The following is a 7,935-nucleotide window of genomic DNA, read 5'->3' as shown; positions in this document are numbered from 1 at the left end:
CAAAGGGTTATACTATGAGGATAGCCGAAGAACCCGTTTTGGTTCTCGATGGCACTTTTTCCCCAAAGAGAATACATTCCACTAAAGCTGTTTCCTAACACAGAAGGCATTTAAATCAGTTTCAGCTCTTCGGGTGAAGAGGGGAACAGGCTAGCCATATACTGAACGCAATCCTCAATGATAACTCTCTGCTCCTTTATTCAATAAAAAAATCCGAATTATCGTTCCTCTTGTGCCTACCTTTACCTCCCGTGGCCGTGAGACAACGTATGGCGACCATTAGACACTAATAGGCTATATTAGACTATTATGTTGGAATGGTTTAACATCATGAAAAAATGATCTTCAATCAATCAGTGTTTGTAAAGAATTGTGACAGACGACGTTGCCCTTTAACAGAGCTTTCGAATCCAGTGGTCACTACCGTGCCTAACGCTGCCACCTACATGCGGTAGGCGGCGACGCGACCAAGCAGACAGCGGCCGCGCGCATTCCTGCGGCTCAGAACGAGGCTGACTTTCTATCCGGAGCTCACCGCATACCGCTCCATTCAAGCTGTGAGAAGCTCAAGACTCGGAACTCGGAGCTTTGGACGAGTATCGTGACAGCCGTGGAAATGTCTGCAAGTTTAAGGTTTTAATCATGCTGAGGAAAACAAACCCCAAGATCACAATTATCCGTAAGTAGAGCAAAACTTTTCAGCAACAACTTGATTTACATTGCGGTTATTACAGTGTAATTTGTAGCGTAGTTTGTGGCTCCATTGAGTGACATTCCTTCTCTCTCCCCCAATGCTTTCCCCCGATGTTTCTATTCGTCGTGTCGTCGTATCAGTATAATTCGGATAGGCAAACGAGGACTCAATGAATGCGGATCTGGGGGATCGTTTTAGTTCAAGTATCTGCGATCTCTCAGTTTATTCAGGTTTGGGCACACCGCATTCTTTGCCAAAATGATTTAACGACATATTTGATATCATTGGCAAGTTGGTGAAGTCGACCAGTTACATTGTACTTGCCGAATGCATACAAGTAGCCTATCAAGCAGCCGTGTGTAGGCTTCATAGCTGGGGCGTTATCTCACATGCTTAATGCATTCAGGTTAATAAAATAGGAGCTCAACGAAATAAATGTTCAACTCCCTTGCACAGATAGAGCTTGAGGTTTGCCACCGTATCATTGCCTGGAGAAAATGAAAAATAAAATGGCAATTTATTGAAGTCATTTTCAAAGCTTTGACATGTCTTGGTGCGGGTGTATCCCATCTCATCAACATGCGCTGACACTTATGGCATCTTATGAAGTTTTGACACTGAATTCGTAGGTGACGGCTGTTTGGGCTATGTTGGATGTAGGTTAGCCTGTGCAATTCATTTAGATGCCGAACAAAATGGATAAAAGTGGTGGCCTATGACTATGCTGGAACGTGTTGATAAGAGGCTCGAAAATAACATCCACTTTAGACTCTCCGTCCAGGCTAATGCTTGATGGGAATGTAATTGGATGTTATTGCTGAACGCATATTAGTGTTCAGACATCAGTGTGCCTATGAGATTCTTCTTGAAATGTGAGTCCTTGTATTTCCTCATTTATTTGGGAATTAACCATGGTGTTAGCGTTCCGTTTTTAGCTGTTATCAGTGGGCTATGTAGGAGGCTATGTAGCCTCTACTGGCTCTCATTCATTATTTTGAACCTTATTCCAAGTAGATAGAATAGTCTATTGATATGCTGTCGCATTTTTAGGATTCCCTATCGCAGTGTGTTTGGGTTTGTAGCCTACATGCATGCGGTGCTGACCGTGGGTGTGCACCCAGAATCTCTATTGATGTTCTTCCCACTCCCACAGCATATGCACCAGTGGTAGGTTTATATCGCCTAATGTGTAAATAAATAGGCTACTATATGTAATTACATTTTTATTAGGATTGTATAGCCTACTGGTAGGTTATGTGATAAAGGGGATGCAAATGTGTTTTTAGGCTACGCATAACCAAACAGTCACTCTTCTTATTATGGGAGCCTTATTGGAGTACTCCATACACTACCGCCCAAGTTTTGTTTAGCCTGCACTGTGGATTAGATAGCCTGTTTATTGGTAGGCCTTACTCATAAATAGCACAATGTGGATGCCAGGCTATAATAAGCCATCACTGGATGTAACAACCTTTATAGGCTATTCCTCCTCAATTTTCAATATTTACAATAATTTTTATTTAATTTGTACAGATATCTGTTAGATGTCAGCGCATTCATCTTGCTGAAAAAGTGAGCGATATGGGGTTTTTCCATATTTTGTTACATTACAACCTTCTTCTAAAATCGTTTCTTTATTTTTATTCCTCACACAATACCCCATTTATTAATTATTTTTTTTTAAATATAATTTTATTATTTGTATAAAAAATGTTTTTAACCTTTATTTAACTAAAACAAGTCAGTTTTAAGAACAAATTGAATAATGAGTGAAAAAAGTTTTTATTTTATTTTTTACAAATGTATTAAAAATAAAAAACAGAAATACATTTTTTACATAAGTATTCAGACCCTTTGCTATGAGACTCGAAATTGAGATCAGGTGCATCCTGTTTCCATTGATCATCCTTGAGATGTTTCTACAACTTGATTGGAGCCAGCTGTGGTAAATTCAATTGATTGGACATGATTTGGAAAGGCACACACCTGTCTATATAAGGTCCCACAGTTGACAGTGCATGTCAGAGCAAAAACCAAGCAATGAGGTAGAAGGAATTGTCCATAGAGGAATTGTCCACACAGGATTGTGTCGAGGCACAGATCTGGGGAAGGGTACCAAAACATTTCTGCAGGATTGAAGGTCCCCAAGAATACAGTGGCCTCCATCATTCTTAAATGGAAGAAGTTTGGAACCACCAAGACTCTTCCTAGAGCTGAATGTAATACATAGGCTACAGTAGCCTACAATCTGCACATTTTTACAGTTGAAGTCGGAAGTTTACATACACTTAGGTTGGAGTCATGAAAACTCGTTTTTCAACCATTCTACAAATGTCTTGTTAACAAACTATAGTTTTGGTAAGTCGGTTAGGGCATCTACTTTGTGCATGACACAAGTAATTTTTCCAACAATTGTTTACAGGCAGATTTTTTCACTGGTAATTCACTGTATCACAATTCCAGTGGGTCAGAAGTTTACATACACTGAGTTGACTGTTCCTTTAAACAGCTTGGACAATTCCAGAAAATGATGTCATGGCTTTAGAAGCTTCTGATAGGCTAATTGGCATCATTTGAGTCAATTGGAGGTGTACATGTGGATGTATTTCAAGGCCTACCTTCAAACTCAGTGCCCCTTTGCTTGACATCATGGGAAAATCAAAATAAATCAGCCAAGACCTCAGAAAGATTATTGTAGACCTCCACAAGTCTGGTTCATCCTTGGGAGCAATTTCCAAACGCCTGAAGGCTCCACGTTCATCTGTACAAACAATAGTACGTAAGTATAAACACCATGGGACCACACAGCCGTCATACCGCTCAGAAAGGAGACGCGTTCTGTCTCCTAGAGATGAACATACTTTGGCGCGAAAAGTGCAAATCAATCCCAGAACAACAGCAAAGGATCTTGTGAAGATGCTGGAGAGAACAGGTACAAAAGTATCTATATCCACAGTAAAAACGAGTCCTATATCGACATAACCTGAAAGGCCGCTAAGCAAGGAAGAAGCCACTGCTCCAAAACCGCCATAAAAAAGCCAGACTACGGTTTGCAACTGCACATGGGGACAAAGATCGTACATTTTGTCCTCTGGTCTGATGAAACAAAAATAGAACTGTTTGGCCATAATGATCATCGTTATGTTTGGAGGAAAAAGGGGGGGCTTACAAGCCGAGAACACCATCCCAACCGTGAAGCACGGGGGTGGCAGCATCATGTTGTGGAGTTGCTTTGCTGCAAAGAGGAGGGACTGGTGCACTTCACAAAATCCGATGATATCATGAGGATGGAAAATTATGTGGATATATTGAAGCAACATCTCAAGACATCAGTCAGGAAGTTAAAGCTTGGTCGCAAATGGGTCTTCCAAATGGACAATGACCCCAAGCATACTTCCAAAGTTGTGGCAAAATGGCTGAAGGACAACATAGTCAAGGTATTGGAGTGGCCATCACAACACCCTGACCTCAATCCCATAGACAATATGTGGGCAGAAGTGAGCGAGCAAACCTACAAACCTGACTCAGTTACACCAGCTCTGTCAGGAGGAATGGGCCAAAATTCAGCCAACTTATTGTGGGAAGGTTGTGGAAGGCTACCCAAAACTTTTGACCCAAGTTAAACAATTTAAAGGCAATGCTACCAAATACTAATTGAGTGTATGTAAACTTCTGACCCACTGGGAATGTGATGAAAGAAATAAAAGCTGAAATAAATCCTTCTCTCTACTAATTATTCTGACATTTCACATTCTTAAAATGAAGTGGTGAACCTAACTGACATAAGACAGGGAATTTTGATTAAGATTAAATGTCAGGAATTGTGAAAAACGTATTTGGCTAAGATGTATGTAAACTTCCGACTTCAACTGTATATATATGGCTTTATTGAATTTTTTTAGGAAAACTGCTCATGTCCTGCAATTAATTTTTTTTATCCACAGGGCAGAGAGAAAAGTGTGCAGTTTTATTGATACTGTGCATTCAGAAAGTATTCAGACCTCTTGACTTTTCCACATTTTGTTACGTTACAGCCTTGTTATAAAATCAATCTGCACACAATTCCCCATAATGAAGCGAAAACAGTTTTCACTTTTTTATTTTTTACTATTTATTGTGAAAACCAAACCATGAGGTCGAAGGAATTGTTCATAGAGCTCTGAGACAGGATTGTGTTGAGGCACAGATCTGGGGAAGGGTACCAAACATGTCTACAGCATTGAAGCGACGCAAAAACACAATGGCATCCATCATTCTTAAATGGAAGAAGTTTGTAACTCCCAAGACTCTTCCTAGAGCTGGCCGTCCGGCCAAACTGAGCAATCGGGGGAGAAGGGCCTTGGTCAGGGAGGTGACCAAGAACCCGGTGGTCACTCTGACAGAGCTCCATAGTTCCTCTGTGGAGAGGGGAGAACCTTCCAGAAGGACAACAATCTCTACAGCACTCCACCAATCAGGTCTTTATGGTAGAGTGGCCAGACGGAAGCCACTCCTCAGAAAAAGGCAGATGACAACCCACTTGGAGTTTGCCAAAAGGCACCTAAAGGACTCTCAGACCATGAGAAACAAGATTCTCTGGTCTGATGAAACCAAGATTGAACTATTTGGCCTGAATGCCAAGTGTCACGTCTAGAGGAAACCAGGCATCGCTCAACACCTGGCCAATACAATCCCTACGGTGAAGCATGATGGTGGCAGCATCATGCTATAGGGATGTTTTGCTACAAATACCTAGGTATCTGGTTAGACTGTAAACTCTCCTTCAAGACTCACATTAAGCATCTCCAATCCAAAATTAAATCTACAATCGGCTTCCTATTTCACAACAAAGCATCCTTCACTCATGCTGCCAAACATACCCTAGTAAAACTGACTATCCTACCGATCCTTGACTTCGGCGATGTCATTTACAAAATAGCCTCCAGCACTCTACTCAGCAAATTGGATGCAGTCTATCACAGTGCCATCCATTTAGTCACCAAAGCCACATATACTACCCACCACTGCGACCTGTATGCTCCCGTTTGCTGGCCCTCGCTTCATATCCATCACCAAACCCACTGGCTCCAGGTCATCTACAAGTCGTTGCTAGGTAAAGCCCTGCCTTATCTCAGCTCACTGGTCACCTTAGCAGCATCCACCCGCAGCACACTCTCCAGCAGGTATATTTCACTGGTCACCCCCAAAGCCAATTCCTCGTTTGGCCTCCTTTCCTTCTAGTTCTCTGCTGCCAATGACTGGAACGAACTGCAAAAATCACTGAAGCTGGAGACTCATATCAGCTCACTGATCACTGCTCCTATACATAGACAATCTGTAAATAGCCCATCCAACTACCTCATCACCATATTGTTATTTATTTTAATTATTTTTGTTCCTTTGCACCCCAGTACCGCTACTTGCACGCTCATGTTTATTCCATGTGTAACTCTGTGTTGTTGTTAGTTGTCGCACTGCTATGCTTTATCTTGGCCAGGTCGCAGTTGTAAATGAGAACTTGTTCTCAACTAGCCTACCTGGTTAAATAAAGGTGTTCTCAACTAGCCAACCTGGTTAAATAAAGGTGTTCTCAACTAGCCTACCTGGTTAAATAAAGGTGTTCTCAACTAGCCTACCTGGTTAAATAAAGGTGTTCTCAACTAGCCTACCTGGTTAAATAAAGGTGTTCTCAACTAGCCTACCTGGTTAAATAAAGGTGTTCTCAACTAGCCTACCTGGTTAAATAAAGGTGTTCTCAACTAGCCTACCTGGTTAAATAAAGGTGTTCTCAACTAGCCTACCTGGTTAAATAAAGGTGTTCTCAACTAGCCTACCTGGTTAAATAAAGGTGTTCTCAACTAGCCTACCTGGTTAAATAAAGGTGTTCTCAACTAGCCTACCTGGTTAAATTACGGTGAAATAAAAAAACATTTAAAAAAAAAGGTTTTTCAGTGGCATGGACTGGGAGACTAGTCAGCTTGAGATGATCTACTGTTTATTATTAAAACATTTTTTAAATCTGTTTTTTCTCTGTCATTATGGGTATTGTTTGTAAATTGATTGAGGGAAAAAAACAGTGAAGGGGTCTATATACTTTCCAAATGCACTGTAATTTCATGCTATTCTTAATATTTTGTCATTAGGCTGTGAGAAAATGTTTCTGTTTTAAAGCAAATTTCCTGCAATTCTAAACAGTTTGCCCGTTTGCCATTTGCCATGGCCTGTGACACAACATAAACGTAAACGTAAATCTGAGACTCTCTGACTCGTATGATACAGTATGTTATAAATTCCAAAATGTTAGCTAGGTGGCTAATGCTAATGTTAGCTAGGTGGCTAACGTTATCTATGCTAGGGGTTAGGGGTTAAGATTAGGGTTAAGGTTAGAAATTAAGTTAGGGGAAGGGTTAGCTAACATGCTAACTATTTGTGAAATAGTTCAAAAAGTAGTAAGTTGTCCGTGATGAGATTCAAAAATGCAACCATTGGTTTACTAGACGTTCACGTTATAGAAGTGTTCGTGCAATTTTATTTAACATAAAATACAGAAATATCTCATTTACTTAAGTATTCACACCCCTGGGCCAATCCATTTTAGAATCACCTTTGGCAGTCATAACATCTGTGATTCTTTCTAGGTAAGTCTCTAAGAGCTTTGCCCACCTGGATTGTACAATATTTGCACATTATTCTTTACAAAATTATTCTAGCTCTGTTACATTGCTTGTTGATCATTGCTAGACAGCCATTTTCAAGTAGATTTACGTCAAAACTGTAACTATGCCCTTTCAGGTTATTGTCCTGCTGAAATGTGAATTTGTCTCCCAGTGTCTGTTGGAAGGCACACGGAATCAGGTTTTCCTCTAGGATTCTTCAGGTGCTTAGCTCTATTCCATTTCTTTTTATCCTAAAAAAACTCCATAGTCCTTGCCGACAAGCACACCCATAACATGATGCAGCCACCACCATGCTTGAAAATATGAAGAGTGGTACTCAGTGATTTGTTGTGTTGGATTTGCCCCAAACATAATGCTTTGTATTCAGGACATAACGTTCATTGCTTTGCTACATTTTTTGCAGTTTTACTTTAGTGCCTTATTGCAAACAGGATGCATATTTTGGAATATTTGTATTATCTACAGGCTTCCTTCTTTTCACTCTGCCATTTAGGTTAGTATAGTGGTGTAACTACAATGTTGTTGATCCATCCTCAGTTTTCTCCTATCACAGCCATTAAACTCTGTAACTGTTTTAAAGTCACC

The 7,935-nt window shown here is 40.5% G+C and overlaps 1 protein-coding gene across 2 annotated transcripts in view; it reads left to right on the top strand.

Annotated features, from left to right (window-relative positions):
- The first annotated feature begins 544 nt into the window (after positions 1-544).
- LOC109907019 (plexin-A1-like) overlaps positions 545-7,935 on the top strand; it is a 274,450-nt gene continuing 267,059 nt past the window's right edge. For both annotated transcript variants that reach the window (XM_031794352.1, XM_031794351.1), the window contains exon 1: positions 545-679. The gene's annotated coding sequence lies outside the window, so the exon portion shown is untranslated. The remainder of the gene's footprint in view (positions 680-7,935) is intronic.

The sequence above is a fragment of the Oncorhynchus kisutch genome, linkage group LG17 (assembly GCF_002021735.2).
Source record: "Oncorhynchus kisutch isolate 150728-3 linkage group LG17, Okis_V2, whole genome shotgun sequence".
NCBI lineage: Eukaryota > Metazoa > Chordata > Actinopteri > Salmoniformes > Salmonidae > Oncorhynchus > Oncorhynchus kisutch.
Note: the sequence above shows the minus strand (reverse complement) of the source record. Positions and strands in the feature narration are given on the sequence as shown.